Consider the following 21,600-nt stretch of genomic DNA (forward strand, 5'->3'; position numbering starts at 1 on the left):
ATTCAGAAAAGATGCTTTGTGCTGCAACTCTATATTACCTCTACAACTATGATTTTGCCTAAAACTCAACAACTAAAGATGGGCTGATATGAAGATCAGTTGTCCAGAAAAATAATTGGTCAAGCCTGGTTGATCATGAGAAGACAATCAGATCACACACACACACACACACACACACACACACACACACACACACACAGCTAAAGAGTGCTAATTAATCAGAATCTTATGAACAAACCTCATCCCTGCCCCTGGGGCAGACTTTCATACTGCCTTGTCTCAACAAGCGTGGGAGTCTCTTGCCCCCTAGACATGAGGTTGAAGGGTATCCTAGATCTCTCAGACTCTTGGAACCTACAGAGTAGATTGTTCTTGAGCTCCCTCCTTATTGGTGCCATATTTGTCACCCAGCAATTATCCCCCAACTTAGCAGCACCTCTGTGCTCCTGCCTGCTCTCCCTGAGGCCCCCGTGGTCTCCAGCACTCAGCACCTCTCCCCTCTGGTCTGGGCCCAGTGCTCACATAAGTTTCACGTCACACTTCCGCCCTGTGCTTTCTCCTTTTCGCTACCTCTGCTTACTTCATGGAGCAAGGGACCTCCCTTGCTGGGGCTTGTCTGAGGACCCTCCCTCTCCAGTGGCAGGGCCAGACCCAGGAAGGGGAACGCAGTTGCTGCTCAGGACATCCATCAGGGCGCAGGGCAGAGGCGAAAGATGCTTTACCATGGAACTTCCATAGCAGGAAGAAAAAGATTGGCGGGGCTGGGGGGCTGGCAAGGGCAGGTTTAAGGGAAAAAGGAAACCTGCAGCTCAGAGAGAGATTAGCTTGTAAAGCCTATTTCCAGTGAAGGAAAACAGACTTGGATTCAAATATTTTGGACTCTCCAAAGTGGTTTTTATTCTAGGGCACCATCCTTCCCCTTTATGAAATGTGGTGAAAATCCTCTGTGCTGCTGGCTTCCTCCAAACACCAGTTTCTTCCCCTCTAGAGCCCCAGGCTGCACACCTACCCAAGGTTTCCAGTGGGTGCTGCCTGGACCCCTCTTCTCTGAGCTTACATGCTCTGAGCCCAATCCAACAGCCCATTCTCCAGACTATCCCCTTGGCATTGGGTTTTGCAGACCTTGTGGCCTCTGCGGGAAAAGCATGAGCCCCTGAGGGGCTCAGGAGCCCTTTGGCTGCCTGTGGCACAGGATTGGGGTCTCTATTCCTTTGGCCCCCGGCCTTATCTGGGGACACAACTAGATTCCGGAGAGGAACTGGTCCAGGGACTCCTGCCTGGGGCTTGATTTACACTCTTACCTCCTGAGTCTGCTCTGTGAGAGTGGGCAACCCCATTGGGACCTGTGGTTTCCTATGGTTCTGGCAAGTGCAGTTCTGCCTTTCGGAGTCTGGAGGTGCTAAGGGATAGAGGCAGTTCCCAGGCCACGCCTCTTGTAACAGGTCTCCCTGCTGCACTTGGGGAATATGGGGCTCTCCCCTCGGGGGTCTCAGGGCTCTTCAGAGTGACCCAGGGCCCCCTACTTCTGCCCCCCTCCCTATCTGAGGTGGCACAGTTACCTGAGGTAGAGGAACAGAGAGGGAAAGATGGGAGAGAGTAAGAGAGGGGGGAAGGAAGGAAAGAGGGGAGATTGAGAGAGAGAGAGAGAGAGAGAGAAACAGATGGGAAGAGACGAGACAAGGTAGGAGAGCAGAGGGAATGGGCAACAGGTCTGGGAAGAATCTACAGGGGAGGGGTGGGGTGAGGACAGCTGTGGTGGCAAAGGACAGTGTGGCACAGTGGTGGCATGTGGCCCAGGAGCCAGATTAGGCGGGTTCAGACCATAGCTCCTATGCCTGGCAGCTGCATGGCCTTGAGCCGCTCGCTTCACTCTCATCTTACAGGTGAGGAGTTTCTTCATCTTTCCAAGAAGGGTGCAGATAGCACCTACCCTCAGGACTGCCCTGAGCATTAGATGAGTCGTCACACGGCACCTACTCACAACTGCAGCTGGCTCGTGGTAAACGCCAGAACATGTAGCTGCTGCCGGAGCATTGACTTGATACAACCCGCATCAGGCCTGCCGCTTCTGAGGCCTGGGGCCCTCTTGCAAGAGGCCTGGGCTCCCCATAGCAGCCTCTTGCTGCACCCCATGGGCTGCTTCTGGGCCTCAGTGCGTGCTCCCTGGAAAGGGCACGGCGCCCTGGGACTGGTGGGGGAAAACAGCCAGGCAGACAAATGAAGCAGGCTTTCATAAATAAAAACAGTGCCCAGTAACTCTGTGAGGGAGGTGAGATTATCATCATCATCCCCGATTTACAGCTGAAGAAACTGAGGCTCAAAGTAATTACTTACTCCAGTAAGTAATAGGACTGGATCTGAACTCAGGCCTGGTCTGACTCCAGATTCCAGTCAGGTAATTCCCATGTGAAACTGACACCTAGAGACAGCCCTTGTATGGGGAAGGGCCTGGGAGCTCACTGGCAGATGGTACCCATGAATAATCCTCTAGACCCCCCACTTTGCCCCTGTTTCTGTCTATGGCCCATCCCCCTGCTGAGAAGGTGGTCCTTGGGTAAGAGAGGGAGAGACGAGGGAGGAAGAGTAAGTGACTTGGATGCTTCTGTCCCTTGTAGCACATCCTCAATGAGCCTGTTGCTGGGCCTGGCTTCTGCGGAATGCTGGGTGGAATGAACGGTTCCAGATGATGTCATCAGAGGCAGTGCAGGCTGGAGCAGCGATCTGTCACGGGCAGTTCCACAATCCCTGGGCCGGGGTTTCATCGGTGAGGCAGGCCCCAGTGCACCAGCATTCAGTCAGTCAGGAAGCCAGCCTGCTATGTGCCAGCCATGGCGGCAGGTGCTGGGGAATGGAAATCCCAGTGGAAAAGGTAGACAGGGCCCTTCTCCATGTGGGGTTTATAGTCTAGTGGGGGAGATCGGCAATAAATAAATAGGTCAGTAACGAGCTGAAGATAGTGTGGAGTGGCCAGAGAGAGGCCTGCTTTAGATAGAATGGGAAAGAATGATCTTTTCTCACCCACCTTTAGAGACCATCTTATCCGATGGGCTTGCTTTGGGGAAACTGAGGCCCAGAGTGATGGACAGGGGCACACTGAAGCCAGCCTAGGTTGGGAGTTTGATCTTCTGGCCCTCAGTCTGGCCCAGAGCCATGTCTCCTGCATCCTGAGGCCTTCATTCCCGCAGGGATCCTGCTGGGGCACACAGTGCATGGAGGAGAGGAAGAGCCGCTCAATCCTGATGTCTGCTCAGTGCTTCTCTCCCTTTACTTTCTGGGTTAATAAGAAAAATTATTCCTTAAGATACCAAGAAATTGGGCTTGGGTTCTTGGCTGCCATCGCCAGTCTCCCTGCCCCATGATGCCACTAACTTGGGATATGTTGGCTGGATCGTGGTTTGTAGGGAATCTAGCCTGATTGTTCTGGACACTTGGAGTTACTGTCCTCCACAGAGGATGCACCAAGAAAGTAGTTTCTCTGCAGACTCTGCATGACCCATTTTCCAGGGGAAAAGAGGATTTGTTGTAAAAGCAGGAATTGGCAATGCCCAGAGGGCCACGGGACAATGGGGCTGACATGACCGGTCCTTCTTTCCCTTTCTCCAGACCTCACTGCCTTCAGCCTGCTGGCCTGTTCTGAGGGGGGAGGTACTCCAGGCTTAGGCTCAGCCTCAGGGCCCCTATTGGGCCTTCCTGCTTCCAGGGATCGAGAGAGAAGCCGAGGCAGGTGGGTTTCTCATGACTGTATCCTGGGCACGGAGGTGTGGGGGCCCCTGTCTGCTGCCAACAACACACACCATGAGGTGCCCCTGGGAGAAGGGTTGTTTTGTGTGTCCTGTGATACTTCCCTACTTCACCCTGGGCTTTCATGCAGGGCTATGGCTTTCCAGAATGTGGCTGACGATAGAGCCCCTTGCTTCTAGCCTGGGGACATCAGGCCACCACCCACCCCTAGCTTCTCACAGTGAAGGAGTGAAGGGAACTTTTCCCAAAGCAGGGTTGGGGGGGGGCACTGGTTCTGTGGGCCTCAGGAGAGCCTGGACCCCTTCTCCAAGTTCCCATGGGCTGGCCGCCCCTCAGCCGGGGCCCTGATGACCCAGTCCTGTCCTTTACCCGTTCCCCTGCACCTGCCTACTTACTTAGGGCTTATTTGGAAGCTAATCCCTGTATTCATTAAGTGACCCCTCCTCCTGGCCCTCTGCTTTCATTAGAGACATGAGAGCCAATTACTAGCCCCTCTGAGGCTCCACCACAAGCCATTTTAGAGCCGACACCACCCTTTAAATGATTTAAAAAATCCTCTTTCCCTGCAATGAAATGGGCTACTCTTCCCTCCCTGTTCAAACTAATTACTGTGCACTTCCCATCTGAAGAGGGACCCTGCTCCTTGTCCTCCTCAGACAGTGGCTCCTCACAGAAGCCTTTTCGGGTTGCCGGGAAGGGAGGAGGTAGAAGCATCTGAGGCTCTTCTCTCTCCAGGCACACATCCCAGTGAGTTCAGGAAAGCTGAGCCCGATGGAGACCGGGCAGGACAGGCTCAGGCTGGAGAGCTGGATGGCGAGAAATCGCTAGCGAGTAGGGAGAAAAACCGGCTCTCAGTGGTGGCCACCGGCCCCTCTGGGGCCTCAGTGCTGAAAAAGGTCCCCGCCCAAATCTAAGGCTTGAACATGCCCTATGGAGACCAGGGCAGGGTCAGAGAACTCTCTGGAACTCTCCGTGGTTCTGGAGTTTTTGAGCCTGAACCCTTGGGCTCATGATCCGGTGCACAAAATGAAAGGGGTGGTGGAAATGACCCCTGAGTATTATGATGTAGGCTATGCCTGGAACACAGGAGTTCATCAACTCCAAAAGCAGCTCGATTCTATGACGGGAGGCCCCTGCTCAGGCCCCTCTGACTCCAGGAAGTGATGCCAACAGTGAGCATCGTGACCCTTGTCTTCTTCCCCTCTGGCCCAAACCAAATGGGCAGGGGGAGGGGGGAGAGAAAGACTCTACAAAGGAGTGGTCTTAATTTCAGCATATATATAAAAGCTTCTTTCAAGAATGTAATTTTATTCTGCAATTTAGATGTTATATTTATCTAAATCACATAGGGGGGTTCCCTAACGATTTTTCTTTAACTTAGGGCCTCTAACTTGAGCTCCAAACTTCATGGGGCTCTGTTCACTGGGGGCTTTGCTATGTAATCTTAGAGGTCACCCCCCCCACACACACACATTCTGAGTCCCCTCCCCAGCGACATGTGGTGGTGGCTGTCACTACAGGCTCTCTTCCCACCCCTCCAGCAGTGGATGCACACCAATGCTCAGCCCAGAACCAGAACCTGTTAAAGTGGGAATATAAGGGGGAAAAGTGGCATGATCCACCCTCTCAGGGACCCCAAGTCCTCTGCGGTGTAAGTCCTAGGCCCTCCTCAGGTCAAGCAGGACTCAGACTCTACCTTCTGCCACTGGCCTTGTCTCTGGTGGCCCTCACCACTCGAAGCATGAGGCCCCGTACTGCTGTCCCCCTTCTTCCTGCACTCTACCAGTCCTATACCCCTTTAAGCCGTGCTTTCTTATTTTTGGTAGGGAAACAGACATTGATAAAAACTCCATGCAGAGAAAGAGGCACAGATTTGAGCCCTACGCTAGATTTAGGCTCCGGACTTCTGACCCATCTGGGTGAGGATCGGATCCCGATTACACTTCTGGTTGCCTTTATTCCCTACAGGAATGCTCACATTTCCACCTACTCCCCACTGCTCCTCAGTAGCCCCTTCGTGCATCAAAATAATGCCCTTGGGCCTGGAGAGGTTTAAGAGGAAGGATATCGAGGGCTCCTTGCTCCCTGTGGGCAGTCTAAATTCCTGAGATCATAGGTCTGTACCGTCTGGGAACTTGCCCCTAACAGGGCCAATGACAGCTCCGCATAACAGAAAATTTTTCTGCTTATTAAAAACACGTCACCTGTTTTGCTATATTGTATCTCACAGTCTCCCTGGGAGTGCATAGGTTAATGCGCCCCCCCCCCTTTACAGATGAGGAAATAAAGCACATTGTAATGTAGCTAGGTGGTGCAGAGGAGAGAATTCAAGTCACCTCTTCTGCATCTGGGGACAGGGTAGCTGCTCTGTGGTATCTCAGGAATACACATCCATGTAAGCAGTACGTGGCAAGAATGAATGGGTGAGTATGATGTTGTCAGCACTCTGAAGAAGGGGCGGCCCACGTGGCACAAAACACCTGAGAGGAACCTGATATTGAGTTGCTTCCTGCGGAAAGAATAGCCGGAGATATGAGGGAGGCCTTACAGGTACAGGGGGAAGTCTGGGATCTCGACTGGTTGAAACGCAAGAGGGGACGCTAGAAGTGGAGTGGGTTTGGGGTTGAGGTGGGGGATAGGAAACAGGAAGCTGAACAGAAGAGTTTAAGCCCGGACTTGCAACGCAAAGAGCTGTTATAGGTTCTTGAGCAGGACATGGGACACGAGCCCCTGTTTTCCAAGCCATGGCCACTTTCAATGTGTCCGCTCCTGCAGGCACGTAGAAAACCTCACTGGCCACTACTCCTCAAAGCTCCACCTTAGTAAGGAGGGTGGGAGCCTGCAGTGAAGCAAGAGTACCAAGGAAGAAGGCTCTTGGTGGGTCAGGTTGGGGCCCAGGAAAGCAGAATTATTTGAGCTGGGCCTCAGATTCATCTGGTGGAGACACAAGAGAAAGGACACTTCAGGCTGAGACAAAGCAAGTGCCTAGAGGTGGGAGCTCCTCCCCACCCGGGGAGCTCCAGGTGGAACAGGTGACCAGGGGTGCTGCTAGAAGTAGGGGTGGAGGGAACAAGTAAAGGGGTGCAGTTCTTGGAGATGCCGGATGGTCTCTGTCTGGGGAATCAGGCACATGATCGAGGTCAGGGGTGCCCTTTACTGGGGAGGGCTCCGAGGCCCGATAGACCAGAAAGGTTCTGCAGGTGGCAGAGTGTAGTACGTGGGGTGACATTTTTTCAGTGCCACCTCTGCCAAGGAGTAATAACGCCAATTAAAAGCAGAGAGGACCATTTTCTTGGCTAAACACTGAGCATAACTTGGCCCATAGCAGAGCCCTGTGGCTGACCACTAGGCACCTCCTATCAGATTACCATTATTTAGTGATCTTTGGGGGCGGTTCTCCAAACAGCTGACTAGCACTGCGTCAAGCACAGTTTTCCATCACAGGCACAGATGAAGTTATGAAAGAATTTATCAAAAGTCCATTCACCGCAAAGCATCCCTGATAGCCGTCTAGTGACCTAGGCAGAAAAAAGTAACGTTGGTTTAATTCATCTCTCCCTCCCACCTTCCCCCCCTTATGTAACTCCTGTTCCTCCTTCTGCCCACCTTTCCATCTCTCCAATGTATGTTGAGTGTCTAATGTAGGGTAAGGCAAGGGAGTTATAAAAGAAATGAAGCAAAGTCCCTGCCCTAAAAAACTCTCACAGGGAGGAGAAGAGTCAGGAGCCAGCCTGTGAAAAAGTCATAACTCGGTGTAGTCGGTGTCACAACAGCTTTAGAAAGGGGAGGTAAGGAACTTGGCCTGGGAGACTGGGAAGGTTCTGGGGAAAGGACACTTGAGCCATCAAACAAGGAAGGATGAGCATAGCAGACAGTGGGTACAGGCCCAGAAGTGGGAGAGAGTGGGGCCTGGGTGAAGGGTGGCCCGAGGTTCAGTGTGCCTGCACAGGGATGCGGAGGCCCTGGAGGAGAGCAGCAAGGCCGCATGGGGCGGGAGGGTTGGGGGGGGGGGGTGTCTCCCGCTGGGCTGGGAGATGGGCCTTTATCCTCGAGGAACAGGGAAATGTCAGAGCTTTGTAAGTGGAACAAGGCATGATCAGATCTGCACTCTTTGAAAGATCACTCTGGGGTGATACAAAGGGAGAATCAGAGGGAGCAGACACCAAGGGTGGGGACACCTGCAGTTTCACTTGCCCAGGTGAGAAATGAGTTTTGCATGGCTCGCTCCTCATGACCCCCTGCCGGGCTTTTTTTATTTTTATATCCATTCAAAAACATATACTAGAAGCATTCTGGGGGTGCGGAGGTGAAATGCTCCACCCTGCCACAGCCTCCAAGGTCTGTTTTTCCCCTTTTCAGAAAACCCAGCCTCCCATAGACCCTCCAAGGACTTTCACCCTTGATCTGCTCCTAGGGCATCTTCCAGTACAGACAATAAAATGGCCAAAGCAAAAGTGTACACATTGGGCAAAGAATTTCTTACGAGTTGAGATGGGCTGTGGCCACCTCCTCCATCCCGCGGTTAGCAGGGAAGACATCTCGGCCTCATAGAGAAATGAACTGAGAATGGTCCCAATATCCCAAATGACTCAGATGAGGGCATATTCTGTGAGCGAAGGGTCCTGTGAAAGCAGGGGCAGAAATGGGTCAAACACTTCCTTAACCCAATAATTCCAGGTCATAATGTTTGGAGAGAAATAAAAATCAGGTTACTAGCAGGCATATGCATCCCTCTGGTGAGAACCAGCTTGTTGTGGTGGTGAATTTCTCTCAGGTTTACCCAGGAGGAAGCAACACAGGTCTGGTTGAGAGATTGTACTAGAAAGGGTCAAAACGCGGACATCTTCTCTCTCATATAGACAAGGGAGCATCTCCCTGAGACACCCTCTGTGGTGGACATTTGGTTAAGGTCCAACCTCCATTCTGTAGATGATCAGTCTAAATCGAATGCTCTCTGCACCTCTTTTTTTCTTATTATTCGTCCAGGGTAAGTAGGTATCCAAGTTATCCTGGTCAAACTAAGGACTTATATTTATGATTGGAGGAGAGGTTTTCTGTCTTTCTTTTGGTGTGTGAATAAAGAAACAGGTAGCCCTGTTTGCCACTGGTAGCATCTTTTTTTATTATTAAATTTTTTGATGTTTATTTATTTTTGAGAGAGAGAGAGAGAGACAAAGACAGAGACAGAACGTGAGCAGGGAAGGGGCGGAGAGAGAGGGAGACACAGAATCGGAAGCAGGCTCCAGGCTCTGAGCCGTCAGCACAGAGCCCCACGCAGGGCTCGAACTCATGAACTGTGAGATCATGACCTGAGCCAAAGTCGGATGCTTCACTGACTGAGCCACCCAGGCGCCCTGCCACTGGAAGCATCTTAGGACCACAAGGAAAACCAAGAAGGCAGAATGACACCAAGGAAGGCGGGATGGAGGAATGGGAAACTCCCATGTCCTTGACAGCTTCATTCAGCTGCTGGTAGTTCGTACTTGGGGCCTGCTGTACTTCCTATACTCTTATTCTTCAAGCCCCTTTGAGTCGGGAGTTTCTGTTACTTGCAGCTCAAAGCATCTATACTAACACACTCTCCAAAGGACTCCAAAGGCGGGGTCTTGTACCCCCTTGGTGTAGTACAAGGGAACTTTTTGGTTGCCTAAAATCTCATGCCACTGTCTTCCAGCTTCCCGTGTGATTTCAGGTGCTTCGTTAAACCCCTCAAGAGCAGAACAGCTTATAACCCCGTCCACTGGAGTTAAGTATGTATTAGACCAGGAGAAGACAAGGCAGAGTAGCACTCAGAGTAGAGGCAGGACCTTCTTTGTCCTCAGATGGGCCACTGGCCCTACAGCTCCCCAGGCCTGAGGGTCCAAGGGCCAATTTCCCAATTTTCCTTTCAAGAGAATATCAACAGACTATGCACTCGCCTCACCTGAGGGCCAGAAAGGAGGGCCTTGAACAGCAGGTGAGGGGTGGCTGTTCTCTCCTTAGGCAGCAATATATTCAGTCCCATCCAACCCTGCATTTCACCCCCTCCCTGACCCTGTTGCTTGAGGGGAATGGCCATGTACATGCAGGTAGCAACTGGGAGACCCAACGTGCATGGGCCCCAAGCCCAGCCGAAGCCCGAGGCCAGTGTCCCAATGGGTCAACTGGCAGGCAGGCAGGCAGGCAGGCAAAAGCTGGAAGCTGTTGTTCTCTTGTTCCCTCAGGCTGAGGCATCAGCTAGAATGGGCTCTTGAAAGCTTCTGAAGGGAGCTTGTGCAGTCCGCCTGCCCTAGCTCCAAGGCATGGCCTGGCTGGGACTAGGAAACCTTCAAAGCTGTTCTCCTTCCCATCCCCTGCCTTGGAAACACGAAAGGGATTCTGATGCCCCATGCTGGTTGCTTTGATATTCAGCCTTGCCCACTGAAAAGACATTTCCCTGCCAATGCTCTCTGTCTCTCCCCTGTGACTCTTGCCCTGTCTCCTCTTTGTCTCTCCCTCTCTCTTTTCCTACCTTTCAGTCTCTGTCTCCTTTTGACTCTCTCTCCCTCTGTCTCTCTCTCTCCCTCCCACCCTCCTTCCCAGGCTCTATGTAGCTAAGATATTTTTTCTCCGGTAAAATCTGAGTCACCCTGTGTAAGATGGTTGGGCTCAGTGGAGAGGTTGCCACAGGACCTTTGCTGGCCCAAGCCTGAGGCTGCACAGCCCCCACTCTCCTTTCTTAGAAAGGACGTGAGCCCTTTGATGTTTATTTATTTTTGAGAGAGACGGAGACAGAATGTGAGTGGGTTAGGGGCAGAGAGAGAGGGAGACACAGAATCCAAAGCAGGCTCTAGGCTCCAAGCTGTCAGCACAGAGCCTGACACCGGGCTTGAACTCACAAACTGTGAGATCATGACCTGAGCCGAAGTCGGATGTTCAACCGACTGAGCCACCCAGGCGCCCCAGGACGTGAGTCCTTTGAAACGTGTGTGCTCACAAGTGGTTCTGCCTAAAGAAGTGAAAGCCTCTCTATGTCATCTGGGAGGCTCCCCCAGACCCCAGAATATCCCCCAGCCCATCTGCCTAGAGCCTAAAACCATCATCATTAGTCAAGGCACTGGGAGTCCCCTTGGAGGGGTGTGGTCTGCCATATGCACAAGATTGTGTTTAAGTCTCGTGTTTTGTCTTGAAAGTTCACACACATCTTCATAATTCAGTCTTTTTAAGGTACGCTTTTAATGAAATGTAAACAGAAGTGCTCCCATCTTAAGTGCTCGGTCCCATGATTTTTCAAAAGAAGCACACCTGTGTCACCAGAACCCAGAGTAAAGGGTTCATCATCAGCACCCTAAGAAGCCCTAGTGCCCCTTCCAGTCACTGTCCCTGAAAGGCGACCTCTATTCCGCCAGTCCATAATATATGCTTTTCAAAATATATGTTTTAAACTCCTTTCTACGTAGCGAAAGTGTTGTTTGCAGAAGCCTGTACTTGTCCTGTGGCATTCCCAAGTCCCAGCATAGCACTGGGTGCTCCAGATGAAAAAGCACAGAGTCTCTTCTTGCCTGTCTTCCAGAAACTTCAGGAAATGAGGACTAGCTTTACTATTACCACCACTGAACAGTTAAGAAACCAATGTTCAGAGGGATGTGATTTGCCCAAGGCCACTGAGCCTGAGTGATAAGTCAGGGGTTTGAGACCCCTGCCAGGACCCTGAAGTTCTAGGGGGAAAGAGATTTGCTCCCTGGAGCCTGAGTTGTCCCATCTGATGAAAGGATTCCTGTTGAGAGCTTGATAACATCATATTAGAGACGTACAGGGGGTAGGGGACTAGGGTTTAAGCAATACTGACTCCTAGAATGTGGTCATGACAATGAGGGCAGGATCCCAGGAAACCTGACTGAGATGACCAGTGGGCCAGTGGGTGCTACCTTCAGAATCAGGCTCCCGAGAGGAGGTCACCTTAGTCTTCTGAGCCAAGCATGACCTTGGGCTCCTGGATCCATTACCAAATACTCAGTGGCCCTTCCCAAGGGGCAGAGGCAGAGGAGAACAGGACATGGTCCTGCCTCCATAGTGTGGCTGGGTGACCTTGGACAGGTCTCTTCCCTACTCTTATTTACAAAAGAAGAAACTGGAAGAAATTTCCCAAAACAGCCCAATGTGGCTTGCAGCCCCCAGGCCCCTCCAGCAAGGTATGCTGCCAGGGCCGAGGGTCCTGCCAGGGTCACATTAATAGAACAGGACTCAAATGGTCTAGAAGGGGAGAGCCGGATGGCGCAGCCCCACTGCCCCCCCCCCCCCCCCCCCCCGCCCAGGCTGGAGGCCTCCATCTCACACACCCCTAACACCCTGAGGAAGGCTGCATGCAATTCTCAGCTCGCAGGGCTCAGAGGAGGGGGTCCCTCAGCAGATTCTGGGGCTGTAGGAAACCCACTTGGCGAGGATCACACCAAATTTTTCTAAAATTCAGAGAACTGGAGAAGGCGATTTTTTCGGCTCCCTTTCAGAACAATGAGTGTGAACCTTAGTGGACGGGAGGGGTTGTGGAGGGGGTTCTTGCCAAGAACCTTATTGCCGACCAGAGTATGGTGTCTAACATGTGGCACATGACAGACTCACTCTGCTCTCTCCTGGCCAGACCACTTCTGGTCTTTGGAATTCAGGAAGGAGATTCAGGGTGGGAGGAAGAAGACAGACCATGTAGGACAAGGAGCCTGTGCTGCAGCTGAGCTGGTTTACCCTACAGGAGAGCAGCCTCGGGGGCATGGTTTTCCTGACCATGGAGCAAAGTGGTCAGAAGCGAGGGCTCAGGTCTGGCAAAGTGGGGTTTGGTGTCTCGTGCTACTGCCCTCACCAGTGACCTTTGCTCAGGTTACGTCCTATGTCTGTGCCCCAGAAACCCACCTACCTCACGGGACCATAGGAGCACTAAATTTAGGTGATGCGTGACAGGTGCCTTGTACTGTGTGTGGCACATAGTAGTTCAGTTAACATTAGACACTATTATGGTTATTACTGTTGTGAGCTGAGTGGCTCTTCTGGGGAGTGGGAGACTCGGGGTGGGGGTCAGAGAGAAAGGAGCAGGCAGACTCTGTAATAAAGACCACCCTTCTCGGTATGAAAGCTGCCTCAGTGGCTGTCAGCTTCCCACCCCTAGCAGTGTTCAAACGGAAGCTGAATGACCCCCCTCCCCAACTCTAAGCGCCACTCCCAGCTCTTAGCCAGACTTTTGGGGTCCCTTCCGCTTTTGCACCTGGCGGGGATGCCCATGACAATCTGTCTTTCTGTCCCCTGGGCTCTTATTCCAGTCCAGAGCAAAGGAAATGGGCAGGTGGTGTGGTCCCAGCCAGTGTCTGCAGCGGAGGATGCAAAAACTCCTTCCTGATTGATCTCTCTGCTCAGAAAGGCCTTCAGAATTCCTCTTTCTGAGCACAAGCAGCAGGATAGGGACAAGGATGAGGGCAGGAAGAGGTGGCTTAATAAAAAATCCCAATAAAGCTCTGCAGCCCCTGGTGGCCAGGGGCAGGTCCTGGGCACAAGCCTTCCTTAGACCCGCCCACCCGGGGGCCCTGACTAATATTCCTGGAGCCTCTGTCTGCCCTTGGCTTCATTAACAATGCTGAAGGGGCTGAGAGGTCCAAGGGGGCTCCCAAATGCTGCCTGACAATATTGCTGAGCCGCCCACACCAGCCCCACCCCAGTGCACGCACCCCCCCCCCCCAACATTCCAGACCCTCTGCTGAGGAATGGGTTTGATTCAATCAGACATTTGCCTGTGGGACCGGCCGGGTCAATTTATTATGGGCCGATGCCAGCTCCAGGGAGTCAGGCAGCCCTGGCGTGGAATTTGGAGCGAGGACTCATTAAAGAGCAGCTGAGATGTGCAGGGGTGGGGTTCTGTTCCCCCAGAGCAAGCAGACCCAAGGGTAGGCTCTAGCTAGAAAAGGCTGGGCTGGGGTAGCTGAGGGCAGAAACAGAGGCACAGCCCACAGGGAGCACTGCCCTCCTGGTCAGAGCTGGTCTTCCTCCCCTGTGAGCTCTGGGTGTGACAAGCTTGGGCCTTGTTCCCTCTACCTACCCCCTACTCTAACACTTTAAGGAGTTGGGACTCAGAAAAGCTAAGTCTGGCCAGTTTGAAGACAGCCAGACAAAGGCCTGGTGCGGGACCGCCAGGAGCGCTAGGCCCTCAGCTGCCTACAAAAGGAAGGGAAAGGGAGTGCGGACTTTGCAGTTCAGCTTAAAAAACAAACCTGTGAAACAGAGCCAGGCCCCCCTCCCTCCCCCTCGCTCCAGCATTAGCAGGAGGGGCTGAAAACATTTGTTCAGAGAGGGGGGGGGTGAAAAACCCTAAGTGCTTCTGCTTCCTTTTTTTTGCCAAATCATGCAGAAGATGCTGGCAGCTGCAAAGATTCAATTATGCACAATGCGAAAAATCATTTACAAAAATAATGGCACTCGAAAAAAAATGGCCTCTCCAGAAATGGCGTGGAACAATAAATCCGTTAATTAGCTAATTAATATTCAATTGGGGTCAGTGGGCTTAATAGAACCTTTCTTGGAGACCCAAGAAATTCTAAACTGCCGCGAGGCGCCTGCCCACTGCCATTATCTCTGGCGAGCAGGCCCTTATCGGGCCGCCAGCTGTCCCCGAACAATGCAGGCCCTTATCAGCTGGGGCAGCAGCCCTGGCCGCTTGCTCGGGCTCCCTCCACCCAGAGGAACACACAGCCTCTTGGTAATTGATATATGGCGCAGCTTTGTCTGAGGCTGTTTGCTCTGCTGGTATTTAAGGCAGCGCGGGCCCCCTGATTGATTGCCATTGGCCAAGTTTCTGCCGTCAATGACAACCTGTCAATGAGGGACCAGCCAATGACAGTGGCTAATACTCCTGATACCCTGGCCACCTGGGCCAGGCTGGAGGCCCGACACATGGCAACATGACCCGTTGGGTTTGACTTGAGTTTGTTGCCCTCCTCAAGTGGGAACCCAAACCCTCATAGCCTTGAGTGTTTGAGTGGAGGACCAGCATCCCCTGCCCTGCTTTGCCGAGAGGTTGGGCCAGACCCTCGCTGCTCTAAGTGTAGTACATGGTCTTGCAGCATCTATCAGCTGGGAGATGGCCAAAATTCTTGGGCCTCCCTCAGATCTCCCGAATGTGGCTTTCTGGGGATGGGGCCCAGTAGTCTATGTTTCATCGAACTCCTTAGATGACTCAGATGCATACTGAAGTTCAAGAAGCAGTTGACAAAATAAGAGTTCCCACTCCTAGCTGTGTCTTAGAGTCACCTGGGATGGGGGAGAACTCAATACACACATTCCTGCGTCCTGCCGTGTAGAGTCACTTTTCCCTTATCCGCTGAAAGCACTGGGGTGTACAAGTCACCCTGGGAACACTAGGGCTGGCCAACAAACAGTGAAACAGGCCGCCACGATCATGGCCCGTTGGGAGTCCTGTCCAGTATAGAACAAGGCAGCACAGGCCCACCAGGATAGTCAAGCTCTGGCTATACAGGATTTGAGCTCCAGAAAACCCATTGGGAAACAGTGACAGTCCATGTGGGAGGAAGGGCCCCCAGACTAGCCCCCAGATATGTGAGACCCATAGCAAAGCTGAAACTCAGTACATCTCTTTAGCAGCAGGTGCCATGGGCAGAGAAGGGAAGAGAAGGAAGTGGAGAAAGGGAAGAAGATTTTGGAGAGGGGATTTATCTATTCTCTCCCCAAGGCTCATACTTCAGGCCTTGGCTACTTCTGAGTGGGCAAGTGTTCCTCAGTGTCCTGCATTCCCATCCTGCCCTACCTTCTCTCTTCACCCCAATGGCCCATCCTCTATCATGTACCTTCCCAGGTCTGCCCCGTCAGGTAGGGCTCAGTGTTCCATAGCTCACCTCTCCCTGCCTTCCCCCAACCCATACCCCCACGTCCAGGGTCACAAGCACTCAGGGAGCAGCTATGGCTCTCTCCACACGTCAAAGAACAAGCCTGAGTCACTGAGGTAGAGGGCTTTAGTCAGATGTGGACTTGGAGGCAACCAAGGATGAGGAAGTGGGGAGAGTGTATAGCACTCTTCTCTCAGGTGCTATGTGGGAGTCAGTCAAGCAATAGGAACCAGGAGGCCATGGGTAGGGGCAAACACCAGGCATAGCCCAGCTCAGCTTTAAAGCCCCTGACCCCACAAAGTTGGGGAGGAATTTGTAGATCACAGAGCTTGGTGATAGGAGTTCAGGGCTCTGTTTCGCAGAGAGCCAAGGCCAGGTGCAAGGTGGACTGAGCATCAGCAAGTGACAGGGCCCCAGCCACAATGGGGCAAAGCTAGTCTGAGCAGAGGGCAGCTCTAAGTAGGAAGGTGGCATCCCTGGGCAGGTAACCCAATGGGGCCTTGAACAAGTTAGGATGAAGTGATCAACCCTAGCTGGGGCCTGAGGCAGGGACCAGCTGTGATACTGAGTGAGACCAGAATGACATCTCTTGAGCCACACTGAGGCCACAGGTAGGTTCAGTGGCTGATGAGAGAGAAAAGAAAGAAGCCAAGGAGGCAGAGATTCGTTAATCTAAGCACTTCCTTTGTTTTTAATGCGATTCCACAGCAAGGGCTCAATGTGCTGCTCCTCTGGGGTCATTCCTGTCTTGAGAAACAGGTGCCCTTAGGGCCTTGACCTCCATTGGGAAGGTTAACAGCTGCCCCAGGCTTCTGGGGAAGCTCGGCGGCTGCACGCTCTGTGTGGGCTGTCACTAGCATTCAGCATGGGACCGGGCATACCTCATGCTCAGAGTCCCAACTAAACCATCTTTTCATTGGTGCCCTCCCTGGGGACTCTTGGTGCATCAAAAGGCTGTTGCATGGGGCGCCTGGGTGGCACAGTCGGTTAAGCGTCCGACTTCAGCCAGGTCACGATCTCGCGGTCCGGGAGTTCGAGCCCCACGTCAGGCTCTGGGCTGATGGCTCAGAGCCTGGAGCCTGTTTCCGATTCTGTGTCTCCCTCTCTCTCTGCCCCTCCCCTGTTCATGCTCTGTCTCTCTCTGTCCCAAAAATAAATAAACGTTGGGAAAAAAAAAAAAAGGCTGTTGCATAATATCAGAGGCAGTTATCCATCATCCAACACTCTGCTGCTAGGTTAAGTGACTGCCATTCTGATATGTTACCAAACCCTCATGAGAAAAATAACCTTCCATTTAGTAAGCAAAACATTGACTTGAGAACCCATGGATTAGCCCAAACCCTAATTTACCAAGTTAGCAAGTAACTTCTAAAGCTTCCCAGAATGTCAAAAACAGTCCCTTCCTTCTCCCACGAATGTGCGCATACATGACTTTTGCCCTCATAGGGCTCCTGGGCCCTCACTGAGCAAGTCTGTTCCTTTGACAAACTCGGGTTTGGCTCAGCTTGTCAGATCTTGGGATTGAAGGCCCAAAGTAGGCTACAGTCTTGGCTCCACCCACTTTGGAGAGTGAGCATGTGATCCCAGGTTGGGGGTACTGCCCTGCACAGGATGGTGGCAAGAGCAAGATACCCCCATCCTCCTCTGGCAGATCGAATCTGTCTAGGTTATGTTTCAGGAGGCCACTGGATGCTGGTCCCCCTCGGAGCGGCTACCATAACCAGCTGGTGGTGGGAGAGAGAGACCGTGAGAGACTCAGAGACAGACTTGGGAGAGAGAGACACCAAAAGCGCTGGTTGGTTTGTGTAAGAATGAGGGGGAGCTCTAGTCATTGGTTAAATTATCTGGGACTCTCCTTTGGCTGCCACAGAGACTTCCTATGTCTATGATGACAGATGCCAGGTGGTGGTGGGAGCCGGGGTGGGCTGGGACACTGGAGGTTTTCCTGACCCAAAGTCCCTATTTTGATCTTGAGTCTCTGGTGTCCTGCAAGCCCACAGTGGGCTCTTTCCTGAGCAGAGGAAAAGCAGAGCGTGTTCCCAATTCCCTCAGCCCCTTGTCCTTGAAACACCAGACATCAGACCAGTGTCCACCGTGACTTTATAGATGAGGGAACTGAGTCTCAGGGTGTGTCCAAGTACACAGTATATACATCGAGTCAGGTGTTAGGCTGGGACTCCAGGAACAGCCCTCTATCTCTCTTCATTTCTCTGCCTCCTGCCCACCACTCACTCCCCTCATCTGTCTCCATTGTGGGGGAGTCCAGGCCCCACCACCAAAGGAAAGAAAGTTTCTGCTCACCTGAAAACCAGCCATAGGAGCAGGAGGCCCTGAGTGCGCCTGCGGAGTTTGGAGCTCCTTCAACTTCACGACTAATTGCAGAGAGGCAGTGGGCGGGCTCTTGGCAGGCGATTAGCTGTCCCACTGCATGAATAATTTGCATAGAAAATGCTTTATTTTGGCAATCTATTAAAGGGCCCACAGTGCTGTGGCTTATCTCAGCCTCACAGCAAGGAGAAGGCTTGGCTATCTCGTTAAGTTCTGTTGATGCATAACAATTTGAAATGGGCACAAGCTAGTATGACATTTAAAGATGCCTTCACTTAATTATATTACACAAACATGGGGTTGTTTATCCTTGGGAATAAAGTCTTTTTGAAGTCAAAGTTGGCATGTGCATAAAGGAGGGCATTTTAACTGATTTTTCAAGAGGGGGCCTCCTCACTTCAAACTTGGGGGGTTGCATTTCCCTAAGGCCTCATAACACAGAGGGTTCTATGGCTGAGATGCAGACTTTGAGATTGGTTCTCTTGTTCTTCTTCTCTGGGGGTGGCCTACAGTTTGGCACTTAATACAAAATCGTGGAAAGAAAAGCTTATTAGAGCAAGGAAAAGAGACTTACTGTGTGACCTTGGGCAAGCCCCTCCCCGTCTCTGAGCCTCTGCTGCCTCACGTGCAACATGTGGGGTGGGGCTTTCCTGCTCTAAGGCAATGACTGGCAAACCACAGTGTATTTTTGCTTTCTCTTTGCCTCTCATCTTGTTGACTCTGTAAATAAAAAGACAGCCTCTTTGTTAAGAGCCAAAGGGAATTCAGGGTCCCATTCATGCTCTTTCTAAGGACTGGAAACATGCTAGGAAAGAGAGATTAGGGAAAACTAGGAAGAGTCTTGCAGCTGTAGAGGTATCAGGTATGTTTTTGCTCTGCCAAGCCAGGAGTCCCCAGGAGACCACAAAGCTAGCGGCCTTGCCTCACTTCCTTGAGAAGCAGGAACTGGGCCCTGGCTGGAGGGAAAGAAAGGAAAAGCCCTAGTGGCACTGAGAAAATCTGCAAAGCTCTGAGAAGCCTGCTTTGCCCACAAGGTGCTCATGGAAAAGCTTATGGATCCTGGCTATCTCTTCACCTCTGAGCATTAGAGCAGAGACCAGTGCTGCTGTGGGAGGAGCTCTGGACACAAGGTTAGGTGGGCTGGTTTCTGGCAGGGTAGAGCCTTTGATGTTTCCAGTGACAGTGCTGCCTGAATAAGTCTTTCAAGAGAAAAAGATGCAGAGAAAGGAGGGTTTGTCCAGGGCCCTGACTTCCAGGCTCTATGTTCCTCCTGGAGTTAAGCTTTCTGGAAAGCAGACTCGCATCCCGCCTTCCACTCCCCTTCTTGCCCCCTAGGACTGAAGACTGAACTCTCCAAAGCTCACAGACAACATGCTCCTGCTCTGCCTCTTCCTGGCACTTAAAAAAATAGATTTGTGATTAATGGACACATTATCTGTGATTAACTATAGACAATTCCCATTCCATTATGACTTCCTAGAAACATAACTCTCTGTTAAAATAATGGAGAGAGTATTAATTAGCATTAATAGTTAACTTTATATTTAACTGATGTGTGCCACTTTGAATAAAACCTAAAGAAATGCCACCTCCCAGACACAATTAGGTCACTCCTTGGCTAGTCACGAACTGTTGGTGGTCACTGCCTGCTCTAACATGATTGTCCCCCAGTCTTGGGTAAAACTAACCCATTGAGTATGTAAATCTTGAGTCAAAACCTTCCTGGTGGTTGCTAGAAAGAGCTTCATCTTCTAATGCTAGCGTGAAACTAATAGTCGAGGTGAGAGAACTCACTCTCTGTTAGGCTTGTGCCTTCTGGAGAATAAGAAGCAACATTACCACTCAGTGAGCCGTTGTTCTGAACCAGACCCTGCGTTAAGCACTTGTTGAGGCTAAACTACATGAAATTAGTGTTTTTGTAGTTCAAAAATAGCCAACTGGTGGCAACTTCATACAACTCAACCTAATACCTCACTTAATCCTTACCATGACCTTACCATTGTTATTATTCTTTCCATATTACACATTAGGAAAATGAAGCACAAAGAAATTAAATAATTTACCCAAATTAACAGAGCAAGTGAGTGAGGCCAGGTGCCATGAGCTTTGACTCCATATGCATCTAGCTTTGACATTTTACTTCTTACCAAAGTGTTCCCAAAAGTATTTCACATGTTTCAATCAATGGACACATTTAAACTGAAACTGGTACATATTGTGTGCTCAATTAATGTTTATTAAATGAATGGATGAAAAAAAGGATGGATTGCAGGGTGCCCAAGGCCCCAGTATCAGAATGGTATATAGGAATGGGCTGGATACTACTTAGCCATGGAGCACTTGGCCAAGGATTCTCACATTCTCTTCTCCCAATCTGACCCCTCACATCAGGTTCTTTTCCAGAGTCAAATATGTGTTCAGATATGGCTAGAAAGGTGGTGTGGACAGGGGGAGATAGATGAGGAGCTACAGTGCTGTCAAGGCAGAGACCTAGGACAGGGGGGTCATTTGGAGAAGTAGAGGAAAGAAGAGGATAAGCAGAACCATCATGCCTTGAGCCACCATAATTAGGCTGAGAAGCAGAGCCTCCCTAGATCTGGATCCCCCTCCAGGCTACTGCAAACAGGCTGTAAAATGTCCACTAACATCAGAGAGTCCTTGTGCTGTATCCATCACTTCCTGAGCACTTAGAGTCCTTTCTTTCTGACCCAGGCCCATTCTCTGGGCTCGAGTCAAATCTTCTCTCTTACAGACACCTAAACCTCAGCTTGTCTTAACATGGCCCTGTGACAGTGCCCAGGAGACTGAGGTTGGGCATAATTAATGGCCAGCTGTGGAGGAAAGGAAAGGCATGTGAGCACTGGTACAGCAGATCCACAGGGCACCCTGTGGCTCCATGCAGGGTATGAATCAATGGGTTGTACTTAATTTATGTATTTATCAATTTTTGGCCAAACATAACTACGAAATTGAAAACTGTAAAATGACACATAGATGCACAATAATTATAGCTCCCCTATTGAATAGCTTCCAATAACAAGAAATGGATGTAGTTAGCATAATTGTTGCTTTCGATTTTGCATTGAGTAGTATTTCTGAAAGTGATTGATTAATAGATGCTGATGCCGCACATTGCCCTCCCTTTGGGTAGCAGCCACACTGCACATAGTGATGGTTATAGAAGTCCATGGTGACAGGAGGCACTTGGTGAGGTTGGAGATTCAGATTCCAGGCTTTTTACTTGAGGCCCAGAGGGATGGTGGATGGGTGCAAAAGAAAGAACAGCTAATCCCTGGGGAATGGCTGGTGCTGGAAAGCCTTACCTTCCTTGGGCCTAAAACCTCCAGATCTGGGTCACTACTAAGGGTCTTCTAAAGAAAGAAATTCAGTCTCATTTAATGACTTACTAGGCATTTCCATAGTGCCCTTATTGAGCCCTGGGGGACGACAGAGAAGAATCACCCACATGTTTTATCCTCAAAGGGATTTCATACCTTGCCTGGCCAAGACCTTATCTTGGATGCCACACCCAAAATCATTACCATCACAGTCCTAAGCCCATTCACCATGTTTTATGATCTGTAAAGCTCTTTCAATTCATTTGTTCATTTAATTTTGCAATGACCCTATAAGGGCAGAGATAATTATTCCCAGGGGAAACTGAGGCCCCCCAAGAGTAGGTGACCTTTCCAAG

At 51.1% G+C, this 21,600-nt stretch overlaps 1 long non-coding RNA gene across 1 annotated transcript; it reads right to left on the reverse strand.

Moving 5' to 3' along the window:
- Positions 1–701: 701 nt before the first annotated feature.
- Positions 702–18,025, reverse strand: LOC121018264 (uncharacterized). The gene is made up of 2 exons (XR_005785110.1): positions 17,880–18,025; positions 702–2,904 (listed from the first exon to the last, which is right to left on the reverse strand). It is a non-coding gene; the product is annotated as an uncharacterized LOC121018264 (long non-coding RNA).
- Between the last annotated feature and the right edge of the window lie 3,575 nt (positions 18,026–21,600).

This window comes from Herpailurus yagouaroundi, unplaced genomic scaffold (assembly GCF_014898765.1).
Source record: "Herpailurus yagouaroundi ecotype Mexico unplaced genomic scaffold, PumYag 218, whole genome shotgun sequence".
NCBI lineage: Eukaryota > Metazoa > Chordata > Mammalia > Carnivora > Felidae > Herpailurus > Herpailurus yagouaroundi.